Source organism: Melanerpes formicivorus, unplaced genomic scaffold (genome assembly GCF_026170545.1).
Source record: "Melanerpes formicivorus ecotype bairdi unplaced genomic scaffold, bMelFor1.0.p_v2 SCAF_59, whole genome shotgun sequence".
NCBI lineage: Eukaryota > Metazoa > Chordata > Aves > Piciformes > Picidae > Melanerpes > Melanerpes formicivorus.
This window is the reverse complement of record NW_027142411.1, coordinates 4,021,128-4,043,085: the sequence shown is the minus strand read 5'-3', so window position 1 is coordinate 4,043,085 and position 21,958 is coordinate 4,021,128. Positions and strand designations below refer to the sequence as shown.

General features: G+C 54.5%; 1 protein-coding gene across 2 annotated transcripts in view; it reads left to right on the top strand.

Moving 5' to 3' along the window:
* The first annotated feature begins 1,183 nt into the window (after positions 1-1,183).
* The window catches only part of CHST8 (carbohydrate sulfotransferase 8), a 147,633-nt gene continuing 126,858 nt past the window's right edge, over positions 1,184-21,958 (top strand). For both annotated transcript variants that reach the window (XM_068161683.1, XM_068161682.1), the window contains exon 1: positions 1,184-1,278. The gene's annotated coding sequence lies outside the window, so the exon portion shown is untranslated. The remainder of the gene's footprint in view (positions 1,279-21,958) is intronic.

Sequence of the window (21,958 nt, the reverse complement as noted above, 5' to 3'; positions counted from 1 at the left end):
AAGGCTCAGCTCCTCCTTCCCTTGGCAGAAAGGGCAGCTCCTGCGACCTGCCGCTCCTGACACCGGGGTGGGCACAAAACACCACAGACCTCCGTGGGACAGGGCACCGTGCCCTCCTTGGTGCACAGGCTCTGGGGACACCATTTCACCCAACTGTACCAGTGCCTAGAGTCCATCCAATGGCTACTTCCTTACACCCAGTAATTGCCAGGCTTGCTGTGGAGGCCACTCTTGGGGCTTACAGCTGTGCCCTCGGTTGGCTGTTATCAGACTGTTTATGCTGCCACAGCCATGGAGGAAAAGCTCCTTGGTATTTTAGGGTGGAAAACGGCCAACAGAGTGCAGGAGGCACCTTAGGTGCTGTTACTTCCCAGTTCACATCCTAGGGTCTACACCAGGCACCCTGGTCCCCACCATGCCCTGCCTACAGTGCAGCTGCTCCGGTTTACTGCTCCAGAGCACCTCGCTTCAGTTCTCTTCCAGCTGCTTCCTCCACTTCTCCCTTTGGGGTTTGTGCGCACAACCACCGCTTCTGAGACAAAGTGCGAGCCACCGATCTTCCCAACCACTCTCAAAACACATTTCCAATAGCCTCGCTGAGCTGCGGACCTGAGGGGACGTGCCCGGCTACGGACTTGCGCCCACCCTGGGACGAGAGGAGCCTCCCTGCCCCGCTCCTCCCCAGAGTCCCCCTGCATCAGCCGGGAGGCTTCCCCGGGACCTGCCCGCCCTCTCCCGCACCTCGCCCTGGCCGTGTGCGCACCGCCAGCCGCTGCCCCGGCAGCCCCGCTCGGCACGGCCGTCACCTGCCCTTCAGACCACGCACAGCCCCGCAGCACCCGCGGCGGCCGGGGGCGGGCGGCGCCCCCACAGCGCCTCAAACTTGAGCGGCGACAGCACCCTTGGAGAGGCGGCACCGGCACCGCCCGCGCCGCGCCGAGGGATGATGCGCCAAGGGCCGGGCCGGGCCGCGCTGCCCTGCGGAGGCCGCTCCTGCTCCGGGAGGTGTGCAGCGGGAGCCGCCCGGTCCAGCCCAGCCCAGCCCAGCCGTGCAGGAGCGGAGCCGGAGCCGGGGCCGGGGCGCGGCGGCGCCGGGGGGCGGGAGGCGGGGAGGGGGGCGGCGGCCTTCCAGCTCCGGGCGGGCTGTCCCGCTTCGCTCTCCTCCCCGCCGAGCATCGCCGGCTCGGAGCCGCGGCTGCGGCGCGGAGAGCGGCGTGGAGGATGCGCTGGGCGCAGAGGCTGCGCTGAGCAGGGGGAAGCGGCGCGATCGCAGCACAGGTCAGTGGCGGGTTCCCTCTCCCGGGGAGGACTGCGGCCCCCGCTGCCCCCTGCGGCCGCTCCCCAACTTTTCCCCGCACCACTTCGGGAAAGTGCCCAAACTTGCGGCGGGGCTGCGCTGGGACCCCAAGTGTCCCCCCCCAACGAGGCGACCCCTTCATCTCGGGGCTGCCCTCGGAGGCGGACGAGAGGGTGGGGCCGCAATTAGCAGTGCTGCTAATTGGGGGCGGAGGGGTGGGTAGGTGCCGGTTCGCGGCCGGGCACGGTGCGGTTGTCCCAGGGCTGCGGTGCGTCCCCCGTCCCGCTCCCGGGCAGTGCCGGCCCCGGGACCCCAGCTGGGGCACGGGACGGAGCCGACGCCGGAGCCCAGATGGCTGCTCCCGCCCGAGGTTAGCTTGGGCTGTGGTGGCGAAATTAACGGGACCCGAAGCAAAGTAGATGCTGGATGCCAGCATCCCTAGCCTGGAATCCCGGTGCCCCCTAGTCCCGTCTGCGCGGGCAGGAGGGGCCACTGAGGCACCTTCTCATTCCTGGAGCTGGTCTGTAGGGGCGCAGAGGCTTTGCTTTAGGTGGTTTCTCCCGGGGGTCCGCATCCCAGGGTCCCTGCCCGGCGGTACTGGCACCTCGGACCTTGCAGTGCCACCCCACCCTTAGGAAGGCAGCCACCCAAACCACGGCAAACACAGGAACCGTTCCGTGCAGGCGTTAGCAGCGGGATGCTGGCGGTGGGCACCACAGTGGGATCCTCGGGGCTGACGGTGGCAGCGGCCAGGACAGTGTGGCACCGCTGCCGTCTGCCGGGATGGCTCCTGAGGCTTTTGTAGAGGTGAGGGCAGCTCTTTGTTGTAGCTGAGTTACACCGTGGCTGTCTGTCTGTAGCTGCCTGGCGCTGTGTGCAGATGAACAGGCTGAAACAAACCTAAGGGTGCTCAGTGTTTTACGTGGGATGCTTCCCCTGGAACGTTTGGGTTTTATTGCAAGATTTAAAAGTTGCAGCTCCTCAGAGAGCAGGCTGTAGGTACAGTGCCAGCGAGGGGGGGCGAGTGGCAAACCCGAACACCTCAGAGTGAAGATGGGAAAGGCAGTGGCTGGATCTGTGCTGTTTGTTAATGATGCTCAGGGTTTGAGGAGAAAGCTATCCACTGTTTACCCCGAGACGGTTTCATTCTGTCAGATGCCTGGTGTCTCATCAATTTCTTGTGTGTCCCCGGGATTTTCTCTTTCCAGGAGCAGGCCAGAGCAGCTCTCTGTGCTGGGGATAACCATTAAGCTCCTCCTTTGAATTCATGTGCTTCCAAATTAAACTTTCGCTGACACCTGCTACCTAGCCCGGCGGAACAGGATGAGTGGCGCCCGGGCTGCTGCAGCTCTGCACGCAGGGATGCAAATGGCAAAGGAATGGGTGCAAAGTACCCGGGCTAGGTCGCCGGGATGTGGGGGAGCCCTGGGAGACCACAGCTACTTGGAAATCTAATCAAAGTCTGTGTCTAATGAAGCAAACTTTGCAACAGCAATCACAGGCAGGAATTAAATCCATAGAGTAGACGGCAACGGAGGTTCTTAATCATCATCAATTAGCTGGTGGAATCAAACACAACAAAATGAGGGTAAACAAAAAGCTGTCTTCCCCTCCCCCTCCAGTCTAGCCCCACCTTTGTTTACCCAGTGTCAAGGATCTCTCCCGAGCACTAGCTTCAAGTGCCAAAAAATTTAGCAGGTGTCATAACATAAGGTCAAGGCTTAATTATTTATATGGAGACATCAGTCATGGTGTGGGGATGATTTATTTACACATCACCAGAGCTGCTCAACGAGACAGTGAAGTCTGATTGTTGTTCTGCTCGTTCCTGGAGGGAGCCAGCAAGGTCCAAGCTGCGGCCAGGCAACCTTTGGAGCCGGCAGGAGCTTCTGCCCGGCCCCACGTGGAGGAGGGGTTTGCTACGCCCTTTAAATGCTGTAACCAGAATGTCAGCGGGGACGTCTCCTGCATATTTGCTGCATCTCAGCAATGAGCATTTACTGATTATGGATTATCTGGAGACTCTAGCTTTTTAAACATTATTCAGAGGGTTCTGTTTATGTAGGCTAATAAGACTGAGGAGATTCAGTAACTGCTCTTTGCCTTATGGTATTTGGAAAGCACCTCCGCTGGGCTCAGTTCAGCATCTTCCAGAATCACTTTCAAAATACTAAAATAGAATTTTTCTGCCTGGAAAAAACTCCATATCTGTACTCAGGCTAATGCTCTTTGCTCACAATTAATGCCCCAAATCAATTTGCTAACATGCTTTTTATGGTTCTGCTGATCACAAACAGGATGGCACAGTAAAAGCTTTTATTGCCATCTGATTAGTCCGCAGTGGTGGTAAGTAAAGAGCCTGAGCGAGGAGGGCTGCAAGGCTCCCGTGCTGAAAGAGTGCAGGGTGCTGAGCACCAGGCAGGGTGCTGAGCACCAGGCAGGGTGCTGCTCTCAGAGCCCTTCAAAGAAATGCCCTCAGCCCCAGGAGCAGGAGCAGGGTTTGCTGGTGAAGCCATGCACATGGGATGCTCCCACATCTCCTCCTCCAGCTTTCTGATCAAGGGTTGATTACAGCCAGAGAGTCTCGAGATTTGTCCATTTATTGATCTGTTAATAAGAAACGGTGCTGCTGATCTTATTTGCATGATTGTGTTTCAGGCAGGGAGGTGATTAACTGAGAGTGAGTGAAAGTGGTGAAAAGAAGGCAGAGCACAGGAAGAGCGAGGCGGAAAGGAAAGTTCTGGTGGGAAGGAGTGGAGCTAGGAGGGAAGGTTTCGTTTGCTCTCCTATCATTATCACATAAAACTCTGTGCAGCACAAAGCCAGGAGGCTTGCCATTGCAAGGCCTGTTGGAAGCACCAGGAGTCTCCAGGGCAGCTGGTGATCCCTCTGAACTGCATGGCAGGGCTCCATTCTGGCAAGAGCAAGTCGATAAGCTCTCCTGCACATCCATTATGCTGTTCCCACTGATCTTAAAAGAAGGCCGTTCGTCACTGCATTTCAACAGAGAGGCTGAAATAATATCTCACTGGGGCTGGGAGAGGGTGTAAATTATGGGTAAAAGGATGGAGGAGCTGGCAACTTCTTCAAAGAACAATCAAGACATTAAAAGGATGGGGAAATGTTTGCAGACATGAAGCAGTCAGTGAGAAAGTCGGAATTTAGGGCCCGATTTGGTTGTGAGATGTTCCTCGAGCACCCTCTGGATCTTGCCCAGAACGTGTGACAAATGAAAGATTAATCCTAGTGTTGCCTGCAGCCAAGAGCAGGCAGCTGCCTGTGGGTTTTTATGGTATGCTGGGTACATTTTTAGCGGTGTGCAGTGTAAAGAGTAACAGATGATGAAGCTATGGTGAAACAAGGCAGGTGGGAAACCATTTCCCACCAGGCTGGGACAAACCCAGGAGCAAGATAGGAAACAAAATGTAACTGACCTGGGAGGCTTCAACCAAAGGCAGGGTGAGAGCCTCGGGCGAAGCCCCACTGATGGAAGGCTGAGCCCTGCCTGCAGGTCGCAGAGAGGAGGCCAGCCAGGAGGTGCAGCCCCCGGTGAAGATGGCTTCCAGCCCCGGCACGAGAGGCAGGAGTGACAATGACATCACAGCTGAGTGCAAGGAGAGAGGGGAGGGGAGCGAGACTGTATTGGCTCAACTGCCAGAAACAGATCCCAGATTTCCCTCCCCAGACAGATGATGTCTAACTGGGGCACAAAGCAAACCACGGAGGAAGGTGGCAGATTTCGCCAATTAGTCATGGCCAAAATGCTGACTTTCACAGCTTGAAGGGGATTCATGTTCCAGGATGAAACAGCACACACTGATTAAGAGCTCTAGCTGATAGAACAAGCATGTGAGCCTTAGTCATCACAGCAGCAGACATTTCTCCCTGGCTTCAGCTGAGCCACAGCAGCAACACCTTCAGCTCCCCTCTCTTGCTGCTGATGAGTGGGAGCTGGTGGGGACAAATGAGGTCCCACAGATATTTCCCTGAGTTTTCCATCTCTGGGAGGCACAACTGTGGCAGACCCAGCAGGAGCTGGAGCAGCCACACCACCAGGGAGAAGTTCTGCAGGCAAAATCTCTGCTCCCAGTGCCACCACTGAAATCTGGAGCCCTGGCTCCACAACCTCTCTGGGCAGCCTGCTCCAGGGCTCCAGCACCCTCACAGTAAGGAAGCTTTTCCTCATGCCGAGGTGGAACCTCCTGGGTTCCAGTTTGTGTCCACTGTCCCCTGTCCTCTCACAGGGCACCACTGGACAGAGCCTGGCCACTTCTTGCCCCTCACCACTCAGATATTTGTAACCACTGATCAGCTGCCCTCTGGGGCTGCTCTTTTCCAGGCTAAACAGCCCCAGGGCTCTCAGCCTCTCCTCATCACACAGATGGTTCGGTGCCTTCAGCATCCTCATAGCCCTCTGTTGGCCTCTCTCCAGTGAGTCCCTGGGTAGCCCAGCACTGGACACAGTGCTCCAGCTGTGGTCTCAGCAGGACAGGCCATAGGTACTGAAAGTGCAGGGGAGGTGCAGGGAGATAGCCCCGAGGAGGAGCAGCCTTGTCCAGCAGCTGAGCCTCCCTCAGACCTATCCTCAGCAGCAGGCTGCTGGCCAGCCTCCAGCGTCCCTCAGCAGCATGTCCCAGAGCAGGGACACTCTGCAGGCTGCCAGGAAGGTTAACAAAGCCCGGCGCTGGCAGAGGGAGCTGGCACCGGGAGAGCAGAGTGTGCCAGCTGCCCTGCGAGGCGCTCCCAGCGCAGCCGAGGCCGCCGGGTGCAGCTGTGTTGGTACTGCCCAGGGGGAGAGGAAGCTGCTGAGGCTGCCAGGGCTGAAGCCTTAGAGGAATGGAAAGGGAGAGTGCCAGTTCCTTAAATCTCACCTGGAACTTATTACCATCTGCCAGAGGCAGGAGCTGATGCATCCCACACAGCATCCCCAGAAAGCCCAGCTGGACTCGGCCGGGCACAGCATCCCCAGAGGGCCCAGCTGGACTCGGCCGGGCACTGCATCCCCAGAAAGCCCAGCTGGACTCGGCCGGGCACTGCATCCCCAGAGGGCCCAGCTGGACTCGGCCGGGCACTGCACGGGCACTGCTCTGCTCCTGCAGGCTTGGGCTGGGGGGGGGGGCAGGGTTTTGAATTGTGCATTGAAGAAACACTCAGAGAGGAACTGAGCACTCCTGAGCGAGGCTGGGAAAACAAAGTCTGGAAAGAATCCGCATTTCTGAAGGGGTGCCCTCGGGCTCCTGGTGGAGAACCCAAAAGCATTTTAGAGGAGGTGGGCCGGGGGGAGAAGCCCTCCTCTCCCAGATTGATTGCAAAACTTGGCAGATTCAGGAAACCTTTCAGCACCATTTTGTGGATCGATGCTAATTTGATGCATCGGAGCTTAGCAGCGTGCCAATTCACTGCCAAACTGATATTAACTAGGCGCTCCTGGAGCATGTTTATAGCTCAAGGTCCATTAGACATGCAGGCCTGACAATTGCTGCACTTCCCTTAAAATATTTAATTTGCAGTGTGTATCACACGTCCCTGAGCAGCCTTTCACTCTGCATCAGATGGGAGCCTCGCTCACCCGGAGGAGCGGGTCCTGGCTCTGGGAGAAGGGGCCGGAGGCTGTGCCTGTGCTGAAGACAGCAGGCAGGCAGGCAGGCAGGGGAGCTGATTTCTGCCCTCAGTGATGCAAAGAGCAGCAGGACCACGACAAAACCCCCCGGGGCCTGACCTTCCAATCCCCATTCACACAGTCACCAACCTCGGGCAAGTCAGTTAATGCAGGTAAATGACACTACGTGAGAGGGCAGCAATTATTCGGGTTGGGAAGGGTGGCAGGATCAGCCACAGCAACTTTCTGAGGGCTTTTTGAACTCGAATGCCTGCAACCTGACATCCACTTACAGCTAAGAGCTAAACAAAAGGCTCTTTAGTTTTTAACAGCTGTTAATGTGAGCCCAAGCTGCAGGAGAGTCTGGGGATTACATCTGAGTCCCTTTGGTACCTGCACAGAAACAGCCTGAGAAGTGTTGGTGTCTCATTCTGTTCACTGCGGCCCTCAGACGCGGGGAGTCAAAGCAGCAGTCAGCTGGTGACATGCATATTTAGATGACTAACTTTAGGCACCCATCTTTGGGTGTTTGATTTAATATGCCTTCCTTTTGCCTTCCTGGAATGGGGATACTGCTTAGCTCAAAGAAGATCAGTTAATTTTTCTGTTGCTTTTAAGTCCTTTAATGGGAGATGTTACATACATCATTATTTAATATACTGTCATGGGTTTGGGCTTGGTTTTTTTCCTTGCATGAGCTGCTTAAAGCACATAATCAGTATGAGCTGAATGAGTAAAATGAGTTCAGAAATCTAAAGAGTGCATCAGGAGTCAGATTAGTGGAAGAAGGAATAAAGCCCAGGGTGCTCTTTCAGGTGGTGAAAAAGCCCCAAAGCTGCTTCTTGTGTGAGCCTGTGGAAATCTCACTTCTCGGGGATCACAAAGTCCATTTGGGAAGAGAGCTATGAAATAAAGGAAGAAACTCTAAAGGCAGCATCCTGGTCAATAAAGCACAGCAGCCTGCAGGCACAGGGCTGGGGGCTGCCCTGGCTCTGTGCTGTGCTGCAGTTCAGAGTAGTTATTTCCTTCACTTCAGCAGACGCCAGAGGCTCATAGAAAGGAGCGCTTGCAGAGGGCAGCCCTTCCTTTCTTCTGCCTGAAAGGTGCCTGCCCAGTTTCTCAAGCAAGAGCAGAGATAATCCTGTGCTAATCTGCAGTGACTGGAACCTGCTCACCTGGAGGTTATCACAGCACTGGGATAGAAGAGCGAGCATGGCCAGGTATTATCTGCTCCTTGCACCTCCCACTCCACAACTCAGCCCATCCAACACAGGCTTGCAGATCCTCCAGTCCCAGGGAAAGTTCTTTCCCTGCCACCTCTCCAGTGCTTTACAAATACTTCAAGTCCTTTGTCTAGCCTTGCCTGAAAGCACACTGCAACACACCTGCATCCAACCCCCCAGCCCTCCAGCTCCAAGGCTGATCTCTTCCTTGCTGGCTCATCTCCACAGCAGCTCTTCAGAGCAGGACACCACACTGTCACTGTCACTTGCTAACAGCACCTTCCCTGGTCCCAAAGCCCAGGGACTGTGTTTGAAAGGATCAGCTGCAGCTGAGCTAGCAAAGTGCTTCACTTCTCATTAGTCACAGCTCTGAGAGCCACCCCAGAAAGCTGTGCCCAGTACATCACTGCTCTGGGCTGTTTTCACCCAGCTCTCCCCGTGCTCCCTAGCATCTCTTTGCTGCTTCCCATCAGCTATGTTAGTGCCAAGATGGAAGGGTGGCAGCTGTCTCAGGACTTCATGCCAGTGTTCTCGTTTCAGAGGCAGGGGGAGGGGCTGGCTGCCAAGCTGCCCCTGTTCCCAGAGACCAACTCTGATATTATCTCAGCCTCAGATACAGGGCTCAGAGCTAACGGCGACCGCAGGAGGCGGGGGGAAGGGTCACTTCTATCACCCAGAGCACTCGCCAGTACCAGGTCCTTTTTGCACTTTTTCACCATTTAAAACCCAAAGTAACTTCTTCAGTCTTTAAATAAATAAATAAATAAGTAAGCAAGCCTTTCCTACAAAGCCTCTTGGCCTGCAGTGCTCTGGAGTATCACTGCCCATGGTTCTCTGTATGCTGCACCTCCTGGAGGACATTGCAGATGCACCTAACGCTTGGGAGCCACTCCCCAGGGAGCTCATGGAGAGGTCTTCTCATCCTGCACCTTGCACAGGAGGTCTACAGCACTGATGGCAAGTCTCTAATGGTACCATGGACCCCTTCAGGTTGGAGAACACCTTCAACATCACCAAGTCCAACCCTTAACCCTACTCTATCAAGTCTACCTCTACACAGCCTTTAAGCACCTCCAGGGATAGGGACTCAACCACCTCCCTGGGCATCCTGTGCCAGTGTTTCCTCTCTCCCACTCCCGTGGCAGCACCATCCTCACCTGTGCCCAAGATCCTGAGGTATCCACATAATAAATCACCACATTGGCCTGCATTTAACTGCCTTGCTATTAACCTCTGCTGCAGGTTTCTGCTCCAAAAGGCTACAACCAGCTTCTTGTTGAACCTTGGCATTACACTGGGAGAAACCTGAGCTTAGGTTAATGCCAGGAGTTTATCTGAGGTCTCTGCTACAATATCAGCATGTCACTAGCACAGACATTCATCTGCTTTTCATAAATATTTGATGGGCTCTCTCATCACCCTCATCATCATTTTGGGCTGCTTGGAAGAGGATCCCCTTGCAATTGCAACCCGATTCCGAGTTGTCATGGCAAGTCAGTTGGTGAGATTTCAATCTTATAACATATTCCATTCAGATTGTGTCTGAAAGGGAGCTGAGCTTTCACCCTGCTGCTTAGAGAATGATATGCTAAATGCAGCTTCCCCTGGACTTGGCTGCAGGCCAGTGCTTTGTAATTTAGAGTTCTCCTTCTCAATTCTGGCTGTGACCTTGGCACCTAACTCCAAAGTTTCCCTGGTTGTCTGCATTCTTTGGGAGGAGGTGGCCGTGGAGCCCCCCACACCTCCCTTCCCAGCACAGGGCAGCTCTCAGATCCCCAGCACAGGGCAGCTCCCAGATCCCCAGCACACAGGCAGGTGGGGAGCAGGGTGCCAAGGGGAGCACTCATCTTCTCGAGCAGATCATGGAACATTGTTCTTAAACGACAGAAATTATTAGCTGACTTCAAAGCATGGAATGCATTTACAGAAGAGGTTTAAATTGTGTTAGCCAAAGGCAGTTTCTGCAGAGACAGCCACAAACCAGTCCTAATTGGAGATCTCCAACCAGCTGTTGTGCCCTACGCATTTATGCTGGCACCATAACTTGAAAGGTGCTGTTAGCATGCAATTAACCATCAAACAGGTTTAAGGTGGTTCCTGATCTCACTGAGACCACACTTTGAGCAGGGGCAAAGACGCTGTACTGAGAAATAGCTGTGTCCATGGCCAGAGGAGCTGACAGCCCAGACTGCACCATCTGTCAGTTTTAACAGAAAAATTGTGTAATGGAGAGGAGTTATTGCCCCTGGAAGATTACATCCATTATGGGTTGTAACAGAGAGATGGCTCTGGAATGCCTGCAGGTCCCCTCGGTTAAAGAGCTGCTCAGAAATGTGATGGTTTGAGCCCAGCCAGGGAGCTGCAGCTCCTTCCCTCCCAGTTACTGAGGGGAAGCAACTCTGGGAAAGCCACAGCAGCCCCGTGCAGCCCTTCTGTCCCTTCATCTCCTGACTTGCCAAGGACATGCCTCTTGGCAGCACTGGTTTGCATGAAGCTATCCTTAGGGAGGGAATACTTTTAAAATGAGGAAGAGGCACTTTTAAAGTAATGACTTTGAAAGTCTTTTACCTCTGTTATTTCACCAGTAATGCTCAGGGACTTTCAGCACAGGTGATACAGACTTAGCCTTAAAGCCACCGGAAAGCAAAGCTTGTCCTTGGTTTTGGTCTCTGGAGTGTCTGATACTCATGGTGAGTGGCATTCACCACGGACAGACCTTCTCCATGCCTCACACACATCTCTTCTGAAATGCTTCCTCTGCCACCTGTTTTGAAGGCCTCAGGGAATCATGATGTTAAATAGCTCTTTGTAAACAAGAAGCCAGCAAAAGTCAGGAAGCAGCCTCTGCAAGATGCTTGTCCTGGCAGAGCATCCCTCAGCTCTCTGGATCAGTCCTAAGTGGTGCCCCTCAGCTGGAGAGCTCGGGCAGGGATTCGTTAGGCTTTGCTGCTTCACTGAGAGCATAACTGGCAAGAGCTACTGAAATGGTACCAAGCAGTTCAGATGTGGGGTGTGCCACTCTCCTGCTTTCACATCAGTGAGGCAGCAGGCTCCCATTTGTTCAGTGTCTCCTCTCTGCTTCTGCAGGAGGTGCTGCAGCTTGTGCCCCTCAGCCCTGCCAGCGCTGGCAGCAGCTGCCAAGCAGCAGTGCCCCGTGGGCACCCCAGTGGGAGCAAGCCCCAAGAGAGGGTCATGCACAGAGACACCTCTGGCAAGTTGGGGGCAATGCCTACCAGGGAGCTTTGTGGCAAGGTCTCAGCAGCAGTGCTGGGGGTGCAGGTGGCTGTGCTGTGGATGCCCAGAGGGAGAGGGTGACAGGCAGCCTTGAGGGAAGGTTTCTATACAAGAGGCTTCTGTGCTGTACACCAAGGACTGGTGCTGGCAGTGGCCCTGTGCTGGAAACCTGAGTTCTGGTTGCTGTGTACCCAGGAGTTTGACCAGATGCCAGCCAACAGCAAGCTCTGTGATTATCATTTTGGTATCATTTTTGCAGCAGGAGCCCCATGCCCATGGGTAGCAACAGCCTCCTGCTGCCTCCCAGCTCCAGGGTAGCTTCTGGACTGTGACCTTGCTGCTGTTTATTTTTAGCCCACCTGATGAAGTGCACCAGGCACTGCTGGAAACACCTCTCTCACGCACACAGTTACCACCAGCCTGTCTCAGCCCTGGCTGACCACATGCCCTCCCATTTCAGGGCAAAGAGCAGGAGCACTGGGAAGAGCTTGCACCGTGGGGACCCACCACCAGAGCTCACAGAGCCCCACTCACTTGCTTCCTCAGGAAGAGCCTTCTCTTTACGAAGTCCAGCTGAGTCCTGGGGCCCTCCTCATGCTTTCAGGGGAGGCCAGCTGGAGCTGCCTTCTGAGGTGCTGTGAGCAGAGGCAGCAGCCTCTTCCAGCCTCTCAGTGTTGCAGAGAGGTTTTAATATGATTATTTGTATTCTCCACGCAGACCTCTGGCTCCTCATTAGTAAGTGACTCTCAGATTTCCTTCTGTCATAGCAGCAGCCCTCCTGGCTGGACTTGCCTTAGCAACCACTGCTCCTTCTCCCTGCAGCTCTCCAGACACCTCTGCCAGCAGTGCAGAAAGGCAGCCTCAGTAAGAGCGGACAACATGGGATTCAGCCACGTTTGGATGGGCAGGGGGTGCAGGATGGATAAAGGCAATAAGGGAGAGCAGCAGAGGAAGCAGCTGGGATAGTTCAGAGGAGGAGCTCTGCCTTGCAGCTGCAGGCAGTGCTGTATGACATCACCTGGAGCATAGCCTGCAAGAGCAAGACATCCTCTTTCATGCTCAGTCCTGTGTGTCTGACTGAAGCCCCCCTCTTTTCCCAGAGACATGCCACCTCACCTGCCAGCTCTGCTGCCCTGGGCACCTTCCCTCTTGGGCTGTTAGGCTGCCCTGGCATTTTCCCCACCCCCCAGCATCTCAACTAAACTTTTTCTCTCTTAGCTCCAGGCCACTGCTCCCTGGCCTACAATTTTCTGAGGCTGTGACTAATTCTCTGCCTTCATTTCTATTGTTACCTTGAAGGTATTTATAGCCTGTGATCATGTTCCCCCTGAGCCAGGCTGGATGAATTCTGCTTCCTCAGCCTTTTCCCAGGCTCTGTTCTGTAATGCACCCATCAGTGCCCTCCTTTCTTCCCAGCTGCTTCTCTTGAAGGCTGGGCAGTAGCAATTCACAGCACCTGAGCTTGCCTGGCCATGGCTCCCATTCACTGACATGCACTCCCCCAGCCAGCTGTACCCTCTTACCCAGCAGGACTACTTTTGTTTCCCTTTGTGAAACTCTCTCTCTCCCCCCCAGATGTAATTTTGCCAATGAAAATGTACCAAATAACTCTTCCACGTTGCTGCCTGGGTAGCAACAGAAGGCACCAAGGCTACAAAAGGCAACTGACCATAAAGACTTCTGAAGGCAGGGGGGGTGCTGCAAGACCTCGCCCAGGGTAGGTGCAGGGTTCTGCAGAGGGCAGCTGCTTGTGTGGGAGGCAGGATGATGCCTGTGCCCTCTGCAAGGACCTCTCTGCCTGCCAGCATGGAATGTAAAATCAAGAACCTGCCCCAGCCACTCAGCTTCTCTGCTGAGCATGGCTTGCTCTGCCTCACCACCAAAATGTCCTGTGGGGAATCCTAACCTGGGCTTCTCCTCAGCTTAATGAAAGCTCAGGTTCAAACCTTGGCATGAAACAGAATCCTTGGGAAGGAGGCTCAGGCTGGGGAAAGCAGAGATGCTCCAGATAGATGCTTTTTACCTAACCTGGGGACTGGGACTGGGCTCTGCTCACACCTCCCCTAGTAACCTCTCAGCTCCCCAGCTCAGTGCCCCCCAGGAGCTGCAGGTGCCAGCCCTGCCTGCCCCGAGCCACCCCCAGCAAAGCCCATGGCTCAGCACTGCCTCTCCTCAGCTTCCTGCCCTCCCCAAAGCTTACAACAAACCTACAAGCCACAAAAGTCAAGAGCCCCAGGGGAAGGCTGTGTCCCACCGTGGAAAAGCAGCCCATGCCTGGGAGCCAGACCTGTGTGGGGGGAAGAACGAGAGCCACCCCTGAGCAGCAGGCAGGTTGAGATGGAGACCTTTAAACCTAACCTTGTACAATTGGGCTGTGTCCAACAAAGCTCTGGGAGGCCCATGGGGGCAGGGTGGCCCTGAGAATGTGCCCAGGGTTAGATTTCTGCATCCCCCCCGTTGCCTCTGATGCCTGTGCAGGACCTGACACTGATGATGCCCCTTGAAAGGCAGAGCAACCAAACTAACTTCAGCTTCTGCCTGTGCTTCCCCATCGCTGCCCCAGACCCTTGGGGTTTGGATCTTTATGGTTTGAAACAACTCCTTTTGTTCTGGGCTTGTCCTGGGCCTCAGTTCTGAAAAGCTATGAGGGAATAATTAATATCTCTAAGAATAAAGTGCTTAAAAGAACAAGAACTATGCTATAGTTCTGCTGAAATACAGACAGGAAACCAAACCCCACAACCCCAACCCCCAATAACTAACACTAGCAATGTGTATGAGCAGTGCTGGCACAAAGGACATAAACTTGCCCAAAGACCTCCTGTCTTCATGCTGCACAAGTATTCATAGCACTGCTGCCACCCCAGCAGCCCCTCACCTCACCCCAGCAGCCCCTCACCTCACCCCAGCAGCCCTTCACCCCAGCAGCCCCTCACCTCAGCAGCCCCTCACCCCAGCAGCCCCTCACCTCACCCCAGCAGCCCCTCACCCCAGCAGCCCCTCACCTCACCTCAGCAGCCCCTCACCTCAGCAGCCCCTCACCTCAGCAGCCCCTCACCTCACCTCAGCAGCCCCTCACCTCACCTCAGCAGCCCCTCACCTCACCCCAGCAGCCCCTCACCTCACCTCACCTGCCCCTCACCTCAGCAGCCCCTCACCTCACCTCAGCAGCCCCTCACCTCACCTGCCCCTCACCTCAGCAGCCCCTCACCTCACCTCAGCAGCCCCTCACCTCACCTCAGCAGCCCCTCACCTCAGCAACCCCTCACCTCAGCAGCCCCTCACCTCACCCCAGCAGCCCCTCACCTCACCCCAGCAGCCCCTCACCTCAGCAGCCCCTCACCTCACCTCAGCAGCCCCTCACCTCACCCCAGCAGCCCCTCACCTCACCTCACCTGCCCCTCACCTCACCTCAGCAGCCCCTCACCTCAGCAGCCCCTCACCTCACCTCAGCAGCCCCTCACCTCACCCCAGCAGCCCCTCACCTCACCTCACCTGCCCCTCACCTCACCTCAGCAGCCCCTCACCTCAGCAGCCCCTCACCTCACCTCAGCAGCCCCTCACCTCACCCCAGCAGCCCCTCACCTCACCTCACCTGCCCCTCACCTCACCTCAGCAGCCCCTCACCTCAGCAGCCCCTCACCTCACCCCAGCAGCCCCTCACCTCACCTCACCTGCCCCTCACCTCACCTCAGCAGCCCCTCACCTCAGCAGCCCCTCACCTCACCTCAGCAGCCCCTCACCTCAGCCCCTGCCAGGCTCCCTACAGCAATAGAGAATCGGTGGGGGCAAGACTTGCTCCGGGGCTGTCCCAATGCCAAGTGAGAGTCTCATTTTTGTCACTGACACAGGAATCTTCCAAATGAAGTCATCCACAGCAAAGAGAGCTCCTTTTCCTGCTTACCAGCATCAAGGCAAAGCATCTGTTCTGTTGCTTGTGGGTTTGAAGTTCAGAGTGGTTTGTAAGCTGCCTTTAGTCAGTGCTGCCCTCATTAAACAAACACCAAGCGCAGTTTACAAACACCCAGTGAGTGGAAGAGGCCAGCAAGCTTTGGCAGGAGCTGAAAGCAGTTAGGATGCCCTGCCCCTCCGAAAATCAGCACTTCCAGTGGGCACCAGAGTGCCCTCTGCAAGCAGGCTGCTGCTGCTGCCCTGCACTGCATTGCTCAACCCAGAGTATTTGAAACAGGCACTGTAAGACTATTTTCCTTTCCCCAGCGGAGACACTGGCAGCTCCTGGATGCCATGGCACTGAACTGTCCTCTGCAATGGCATTTTCTTACTAATAATCATTGATCCACACAAATTTGCCCGTTCCTAAACAGGAGCTCCTCACTCAGCTGTGCCTGTGGGAGCTCTGTCATGGGCTGAGTATGGGGCAGGGGGTCTCCAGCTAGGCAAGTTTGCCTTGCACCCACGTGACAGGCTGCACAGCAGGTGGATTCTAATTGTTTGTGGCTGTTCTAAATACAGCAGTGTACCAAAATACCACATCTTTTGTGCTGACAGCACTGGGAAAGGCAAGGTAAAACCCTGTGATGACAGACAAGTGAAACAGCCTAGCCTGGGCAGCAGCATTTCCTGCCTGCCCCCAGGAGCAAGAGCCTCTCCTCCCCACCAGCAGCCTGGCTGGGCCAAGCCAGCTCCTTTTCCTTACTCTATTGCTTCAAGCAGTGCCCTGCCCAGCCCAGCTCTTCATGCAGCAGGAACACAAGGGTCGTTGCCGCCCCCCAGCTGATGACAGGGCAGCAGTACAGGCTGGGCCCCCAGCACAGCCCCGCTCCCAAAACCAGGGAGCAAAAGGGGCTGCCTGTGGGAGGCAGGGCTGAAGGAGGGCAGGGGGATGGGCAGCACATGAGCCCTGCTGGGGCACTAATCCATTCACTGGTATTGCTGTTCCTCATCTCCTGGCACTGGACATTGCCCTCAGCACAGTCACTCCTGCATCCCCTCCCAGACACCACACTGACTGCAAAACACACAGAATCAGGCAAAGACAGCACGAGGCAGGGCGAAGGGGACCCGGGCTGGCCAGGGGCTCTGGGGAGACAGGAGGCAAAGGGAGAGGGGTAAAGCACGCAGGAGGAAGGTGTAAACTTGAGACTAGGAGCTGGGACTCGAGTGCAGAAGTGAGGAGCAGCCAGAGGAGCTGAAGGGAGCCCTGCCAGCCGTGCCCAAAGGGGCTTGTGGAGAGCAGGGTGCTGCCTGGCCATGGAAGTCTCCTTTCAAGGAGACCAAGGCAGACAGGCAAACAGTTTGCAGCAGTTCCCAGTGGCAGGGACAGGGGACTTGAGCCTCCTACAGCCTGGACCTTGGTTCAGTCAAAGCATGGCAAAGCTTTGCTTTTGCCCTAGACTCACCTTGGATGCTATGGAAGCAAAGACCTGCTGGAAATGAAATAATAATCTGTGGTATGAAAGCACACAGGAGGCCCTGAAAACCCACTGCTGACATTACACAATCCTATCTGTGAGGGTCTGGTGCTGAGGAGCAGCTGCTGCACAGAGCCTTGTGGAGCATTATCCTCTTCAGCACCTCGGGACGGGAAGAAGAGCAGCCTTGTAGTGTGGCTTCTCTCCTCAGCCCTGCAGGGAAAAGAGGTGGGGGGCAAAAGGACCCCCAGTCCTTCAGGACCCCCCAGAGAGCACTGCTGCCTTTATTCCTTTTCCAGAGATTCCCAAGAGCCTCACAGACTGCCACTTGCTGAGGACCATCCTGCTGCTCTCTCCTCTTCCTTCCCTCAGCAGCTCCCCTGAGCTGCTTGCCCTGGGCAGGATGCAGGTTTGCAGTGCTGCCCTCCTTTGCACCCTGTGCCTGCGCCCTGAGCCCATCCTCTCTTGCTGCACACACAACAAAGCAAGCACCAGGCCATGGTTTATCTTGGAAATGCTCTGTTTCTCTGTCAGGCTTTAGGTCAGGTGGAGATTTTGGGTGAGGCATTGTCGGCAAAGACAACCAATGCAAGAAACAATCTTCCCCACAGCCAAGGATGAGAGGAGCTGACCCAAGTGATTTTCTCTGTCACTGCTATCCATGTTTCTATTATGGAATAAACCACTGGGCAAGGAGGAGGATTTAACACTTGGGCTGTAGTGATGGATGCTATCAAAAAGCTCAGCTTGGTTCATCTCCTCACTGCCTATAATGGACAGCATGCCCAGCAAAACAGCAGCACTCCTCTTCTGCAAAGAGCTGCTCTGTGGAGCACAGCACCTTCCCCTGAAGGGCACCACAGGCTGGGCTGGCTCAGGTGCTGAATCTCTGTGTGAACCTAAGAGACAATTCTGCCTTTCTTTCCTGATCTTCAGCCTGAGACATATTCCAGTCTGAAAGAAATTCTTAGGACTTGTGTACTGTCCACAGAGCTCTGTGAGCACTGGAGTGGGGAGAGCAGGCTTCATCCCACCAGAGACTCACAGAATGGCTTGGGTTAGGATTAGGCTTAGGGCTAAAGATCATCCAGTTCCAGCCCCCCTGGCACAAGCAGTCTGAGCTGAGGGTAAAAGCATGTTTTAGAGCATTTCCCCTCCCTGGAAGCCTGAGGGCTACCTCCAGCCTGAAGCCCCTCCATAGGCTATCCACTGCCAGTCTCAGGGCAGGAAGAAAGCTGAACTCCAGAGAACCCCAGCACCAAGCAGCCTGGGACTGAGCCCCTACTCATTAAAGGGGAAAGGTCTTGCAGGTCACTCTCTTGGTTTACTCTACCAATGAGAACTCACCCCCATCCAGCTCCTGCCAGCAGCTACCAGCCCTCAGCCTTCTCTGTTTGCTGCTCTAGGCAGCTGAAGAAGGAAACAAGACAAACCCACAAACACCAACCTGAGTGTGTCTGACACAGGGAAGCAGAGCTAAGGATGCTTGTTGTTGACAAAAGTGAAGGTGACTCAGGGATATGTGCACTGCCCAGAGTGAGAAACGCTGCTCAGGGGAGCAAAACGTCTCCGTCCTACAGCATCCCGTTTTCTCCTCCGAAGCAAAGCTCACAGCAGCAGCAGCAGGTGAATGGTTTTCTTCTGCTGTTAGCCCCTCGATTCTATTAAGAAATTCTTCAAGACAATTTCCCTGCCCCTCCTCTCTTTTTCTTCCTTGCCCTTGCCTGTTTTGTTTACCTGGTGGGGAAATGCCTCCCTCAGAACGCCGCTGCAGGCAGGGAGCGTCTGGCTGGCTCTGGCCGGCACTGTTGTTATGATTTAGGCTTCCACTGATCCTGCTTTATTATTTCTGTATTTTTGCAGCAGGTTTTAACTCTCATTTTATGTGTTCATCAAATCGTTTAGAGTGAAGGGGCTCTCCGTCTGCCCTGCCAAGCTGCAAGGGAACAGAGGAGAGCTTGCAGCGATTACCATGCAAGCCAGACAGCCTGAGCAGTGTCTTTTAGCCAGATGTAAATCCACAATTATAAATCACCCCGGGGAGGGGGGTGGCAATCACTGCCTCTTGATTTACTGCCACAATACCTTTCATAGAATCCTAGTGACCAGAATAGGGAATTTGGGTGTGTTTGCCAGGGCTTCCTGCAGCAGACCTGTCAGCTCAAGGCACCGTTTGTGCTGCCAGTCAGGAGAGTATCTCTGAACAAGAACTCCAGGGAGAAAGAGGAGCTTGTGCCAGGCTTGTGCACAGCAGGGGCATTAGACCCTAAACCTGCTGCGTGGCACAACTGTGCTGGGCTGTGCCACCCCTGCAGGCTGGGATGGACACCCTGTGGAGCTGTGGTCACCTAAGGCACCGGCAGTTCCCTCTGCTTCCCGGAGACGGGCTGTCCTGGGAGCCACAGGGCAAGCGGAGACGTTAGTCCCTGCTTCTCCACAGGCTTCTGCAGTGCTTTCTGCAAGTCATTTCATTTCATTTCATTGTGCCCAAGTTTCTTCATCTGTAAAATAAAGCCTTCAAGTACAATCGGATCAGCTTCATACAGCAAATTACATCTGATGCTGAATCATGTCTTTTATCTCTCTCTCTGTCTGCTTATTTTTATTGGGAGCTCCTCAGGGCAAAGACTATCACTTGAAGTCTCATCTATAATAAAAGTGTCTTTAGCACTGCAGATCCCATTCCCAGAGCCTGGAAGCTTACTGTGATCAATGTAAACAAATGTGATCAGCCACTGGAATTGAAGTATCCAGACCAAACAAAATCTGTACCTGTGACCCTCTCTCAGGGCCCTCAAAACAGATCCTGCTCAGGGGCATCTCCAGGCACATGAGGCTATACCTCAGCCTTTGGCCAACTGCTACTGTTCAGAGAAGCTTTTTGCCACAGCAGAGCCATCTAGGAATGAAATGAGGACTGTGGGCTAGGAAAGGGCTACTCAGTAGTTTCATGACCTTGACAAGAGACTGGCAAGGAGCATTAATGTTCCTGAGGCCCTGTTCTCATTTGAGGGGAACAGGCTGGCTAGGCTCAACATGCCTGAGCTGGAGAAAAAGCTCAAAAGGCTTTTTCTGGTGATAGAGACACAGGGGGTGAGGTGTCTGCAAAGAGAGCCGAGAACACAAGCAGGTTTGGCTGCTGTGGAAGCAGGGCTGCAGCCAGCTTTGGTGGTGTGCCCACACAGCATGGGCAGACTCATCACCTAGGCACTTTCATAGAAGAGGGAAGCTGGAATCTGGGCTGCTCCTAAACTGCTGAAAATGCCATCTCCTGCTCCAGAGGGAGGACAGACAGGGCAGGGATCTGGTCTGCTCAGCAGGTCCAGAGCAGCTTCACCTTTCTTCACCTTGCTAAGAAACTGGAGAACAGCTGGGGGGAATGTTTGCTTTTTTAATGCCTAGATTTGAGAGCATTAATCACAAATACACAGAACAAAGTGAGCTCATTAGGCTATGGGCACATCCCTGAGGGGTGCAGGAGGAGCTCCTGAAGCAGGGGCAGTCCCTTCAGCTCAAGCTTGAGCTTTGTGCTCAGGCAATGCTTGGTGTCTCCCACCAGAGTGTGGCTGCAAGCCCTGAGCCCAGGGCTGTAATCCCTGAGCCCAGGGCTATGCCCTTAAGGTAGGCTCCTGATACACTGCTCTTGTTTTCATATCCATTAAGCTCCTCTTGCTCCCGGGAGAGGTCGCTGAGGTCAGCACAGCCTCATGATGCTCCTTGCCTTCAGTGGCATTAACCCCTCCTGTGGCAGGCGTTTCTGCACCTTTGCCTGCTGTGCCTGCAGCTCACAGCACCTTTTCTTCCACAAAAACATTTCAGTTCGAATCAGACAATCAGTCAGGGCTGGAAGGGTCCACAAGGACCATCCAGTTCCAACCCCCCTGCCATGGGCAGGGACACCTCACACCAGATCTTGCAATCGGTGCTCACCTTGGTAAATGAAGGAATTGTGCCAAATGATTTTGCCCTTCTTCCCTCTTCCAGGGTTATTTGCAAGGTAGCTGCTGCTGCTGGCTGTCTGCTGCATGCCTCACAGGAAAATGGAACCATTACAGCACCACAAACTGCAAGGCCTCATTCATAACCACACGCTCTTAATTGGCACGGAGGCACTGAGAGCACTGTGAGACACGCACCGAAGTGCCTCTGACTCATTTCTGTTTGCTCCCAGGTTTAAAGGTCAACGAGAATATTTTTCTTTAATTTGACAGGCACACAAGAAATAATGCAAGACTCATTTATGGTCAGGTAATGCACACAGAAATCTATAAATCAAGCCAAGGGGAATATTAGATCATGCTGATATCTGAACCCGTCTGGCTCGGTTCACAAAGGAATCGATATGAGGCAGAGAGCTCAGGATTGCTCATGATTTATGCTCTTGCATCTAAGGGCACAAACATTGGCAATTTTTAAGTCACTTCAACTGAAACAAAAGGACCTGGGGAAAAAAAAAAAAGCCACATCAAACTTGCAGCTGCCTATTCCAACATGAGCATTAGGTAAGGAATCTGATGGCAGACCAGAGCTGCCAGAGGAAGGGATGCTTCAAGTGGTTCATTCCACTTCATGACTCAGCACACTGATTTGGTGTTTTGCTTTTCCTCCCCCCTGGGTGCATTAGTCCAGGAAATAAAACCAGCCAGACTGCCACGTGCTGGATTTGTTTGCAGATGAGTTGTGATTGGCAGTTCTCAGGCACAGGACTGTTAGCAGCTACACACAACAAACAGCTCTCCTCCGCTGCCTTCTGTCGTGCTGCTCTCGCCACTGAACCCCACACCTCGGAGCGCCTTGTGGCCAGACACGAATCCTGCCCCACACCCCAGTGCACACAAAAGCTTTTGATCCTTCTGTGAGCAGTCAAGATTTACATGAAAGCTTTCCACCTGTACACTACATCTCTCCACTAAATAAAATCTCCAGCTGGCCTTAAGTTCAGCCTCCCCAAGAGGCAGGATGAAAAGCGTCAGCCTGCCTCGCGGTACGCGGTGAAGGCACATGGGGGTGGGAGCAGAGGAGGGAGAGATGTCACAGAGCAGGGCATGGCAAACAGGTCCTGCAGGGCTGGGTGCCATGGGAGTGCCAGGGGAGCCAGGGAGGTGAAACCCCCAGCTCAGCTGCAGAGATTGGCTTTGCATGCAGTGCTGACATCCCTCACACAAATACCCAACACAGCTTCATTTCCACCCGGAGAGGCATTCAGACTGAGGGCAGAGGCTGGCAGATTTTT